The sequence below is a fragment of the Lolium perenne genome, chromosome 7 (assembly GCF_019359855.2).
Source record: "Lolium perenne isolate Kyuss_39 chromosome 7, Kyuss_2.0, whole genome shotgun sequence".
Lineage (NCBI taxonomy): Eukaryota > Viridiplantae > Streptophyta > Magnoliopsida > Poales > Poaceae > Lolium > Lolium perenne.
In genome coordinates this window covers 321,738,819-321,742,241 of record NC_067250.2, presented here as the reverse complement: position 1 = coordinate 321,742,241, position 3,423 = coordinate 321,738,819, and the positions used below count along the sequence as shown (strand labels likewise).

At 40.3% G+C, this 3,423-nt stretch overlaps 1 long non-coding RNA gene across 1 annotated transcript; it reads right to left on the bottom strand.

The window, feature by feature from the left end:
• Positions 1-391: 391 nt before the first annotated feature.
• On the bottom strand, positions 392-2,501 carry LOC139834138 (uncharacterized). Its single transcript, XR_011749532.1, has 3 exons — positions 1,729-2,501; positions 1,097-1,209; positions 392-699 (listed from the first exon to the last, which is right to left on the bottom strand). It is a non-coding gene; the product is annotated as an uncharacterized lncRNA (long non-coding RNA).
• Between the last annotated feature and the right edge of the window lie 922 nt (positions 2,502-3,423).

Below are 3,423 nucleotides of genomic sequence, written 5' to 3'. Positions count from 1 at the left end.
GCTCGTGTGAGCTATTTTCGTAAAAACAGGGTACTCTGAAAATTGCCCCAGCTCATATATGCAAGCCTGCGATTGCAAGACTGGAATACCTCCATTAACTCATCCGGCGCAAGGCCAGCCAACAACATAAGATTTTTTCTTTTAACAATACTACTAACGAGCTAATGGATGTTCCAATGTAGAAACGCTACTGCACTTGTAAAAATTGGCCGGCCTGATTATACACACCCTTAATAAAAAAAAGTGTCATAAGAAGGCTGAATGTGCCTGCAAAATCACATCACCTCATGTGCCGTAAAATCACGATCCTACTATGCATTTAAAATCTAGCAACTTACAACAGCAATTGTATGAGAGATTTAGTAAGAAAGCCCAGTGTATACAACAGCAATCTAGCAAACAACACATAATACTTGTGTAGACGAAATAGTTTACATGTGAAGCCCAGTGCATACACAATTCAAATCAGAGATAATTATAGCTCATGTATCAGGCATGATGATCTCTAACAAAAGAAACTACATAATGTCGGCGACGTCAACTTTATGTCGCTCCACTTGATGTTTAGAGGAGGGGAAGCCATGCAGCAGGTAGTTGGTCAAAAACAATGGTAAATATATCCATGTTTCTTCCATGCCAAGAAGGCAACAAGATATCCGAGAAGGCACGACCTAGTATATCGATATGCTCCCAAGAGTGCTGCACAAGGAAAAAAGATAACACATCACGTACCTGATGTATCTTAAAAGTTGAAACTTAAATAAAATCCTGTTGTGGAAAATTTTATTTCTTCGTTAAAGAAAGTGTCACATCCTATAATCATAGAAAAGAGTTGTTATGTTTTATTAATAGGGGATAAATTTACCTAGAAACAGCTCTTTTAATTATAGGATGTGGCTCTTTCTATAATGAAAAACGAAGTTAAATTATAGGTACCAACCACAGTTGCCACTACCAACTTAGAGTGACTACTGAAGTGAACTTGCCAAGAAACTCGGAGATAAGAGTCTGGATACACATGAAAATAAGCTTACGAGGGTAACATAAACCTCTCCAGCTGTGGAACAGACAAATTATAGTAGTGTTTTTTCATTACCTAGGGTACAATAGTTATCTCCACGGTGGCCACAAAGAGGTGGTTCCTGTAATAACCTTAATATATTCAGGCATTCAGCTCATCGAGTTTCTGGCATTGAACGCATTGAACACCTAAGAAAGCATAATTGACAATACATAATTACAATTACAAGATGCAGAGACTGCACCTCTATATTATTTAAAAGGCTACCATATGCTAGTATTGCCAAAATGTTTAAATACACCAACACATGGGAGCTAGCTACTCCTGAACTACAAAAAAACAGAATTTTGAACTTCCAATCACGAATAAATGGATCGATAAAATATGCAGAGAACATCTGCCCAAAAGATTTATGGACTATGATGCATAAGAGTCCTGGACTATGTGAAAAATTCAACCCAACGAACAATGTAAGAAAATCACGTGCCGACACAAATCAGATGTAATGTGAAAGTATAAATAATACAGAATCTATCTGTATTTAATAGGCAGCTAACCAAAAGTCTCCAGATACGTAAGTATCTAGGTACCCAACATATGGTGGCATAATGTGCTGGACAATCAAGAAATTAATGGAACAGAGACACGGTAATTAATTACACAATGCCGTACAGAGAAGAAAGAAAGGTTGAAGCGACACGCTGTACCTTGAGGTCAAAGCCCAGCTGCGTGCTACGCCCTCGACAGCCCGGGCTGCCCATGCTCACCATGACAGCTCTAATCGTCATAGCAGTCATCCCCAAATTTTTTGAACCGCCTGCCACGCATGATGCCCTCGATTAGACGGTGATGGGTTATAAGTTATAACCCACGACCGAAAATTAGGAAAGGAACCAACCACAAAATCCATAATTATTAGAGGAGTGTGACTATAAAAATAGAGTGTGTTAAGTGATGGAGTGGCATCATCATAAAATTTGCAAACCAACTACAAAATCCATAATTTGAGATTCAAATCCTGAATAATGGAATCGATAAAACCTGAACAGAAACAGACAAATAATTCCATTTTCTGCTCCCCAAACAATCTATGGACTATAATAAATATGAAGACATGTACATATGAAGTCGGCTTTGAATTAATCATAAGTTTCTAATCCGGAATAAATGAATTGACAGGCTTGAAAAGCTACACATAACAAACTAGAGAGCTGGAACGACGTTATACAGTTATGCCCCACCTGGATCTCTACAACAAAATCAAGTTAAAGAATCAGTCGTACTTCCATTTGAACAAATGAAATCAATAATTAGCACTAGTTTGAGACACAGTACATATGTAACCTATCTTTTGGAATTGAATATTGGTATCTCCGTGCGAATTAGGAGATGACAATGGATGAACTTACCAATGAAAGTCATATTTAGCCAGTACCCAAACTGCAAGTTGACGTAAAATTGCAAAGGGGTAGATGCTCAGTTCTAAGGATGGCAATGGGCAGGGTATGGGCAGGGTAAAGCAATACCATACTCATACTCATATAGTCAATGGGTACAAACTTCTACCCATACCCGTACCCATGGGTATAAAACTTTACCCATACCCATACCCGGCGGGTACCCGTACCCACTGGGTACCCGATGGGTAGGTTAAATTGTATACCAGTATTACAATTTTATATTTATTGATATCAAATTTGATTTAAAAAAATTAATTATCTGGACTCAATAACAGGTAGTTGAGTACATAACAATTAATATAATATAAATCTCACATTCTTATATTCTAACTTATAAGTCAACAAAAGTAGACGTGTCACGTAAGAATTGGACAATAAACGGGCAGGGTATGGGTATACCCGCGGGTATGAGGCTATACCCGTGCCCTGCCCATGACTTAACGAGCAGGGTATGGGTACTACCCATGGGTATAAAAGTGTACCTATACCCTGCCCATGCGGGTACGGTACCCGCGGGTACCCACACCCGTGGGTAAAATTGCCATCCTTACTCAGTTCGTGTCCACTTGCTAGCGTTGTGGCAGCCGCCGCGGGACGCCGGTCCAATTTCAGTTGCCTACTTTTGCTCCCAACCCAGGGTGCTACTAAAATAGTATGAAGATATAGATCCAATCCACTAGCCAGGGGAAGTGGGGAACACAGCAGATTAGAAAAAAGGAGGAAGCGAGATGTACCTTATACGTATGACGAGGTGAGCAGAGTGGGTAGGTGCCACGCGGGAGAAGGAACCAGGTGTCGAGGAACATCTCGAACCTTTGGAATCGTCCTGGGATATGGACAAGATCTGCAGGTTGGGACGATTTTGGGGCTCAGGTAACAGAGGTGGTTGTTGCTTATGGCAGCTCGTGGAGGTCGGGGATCGCGGCTGCTGCCAGAGAACAA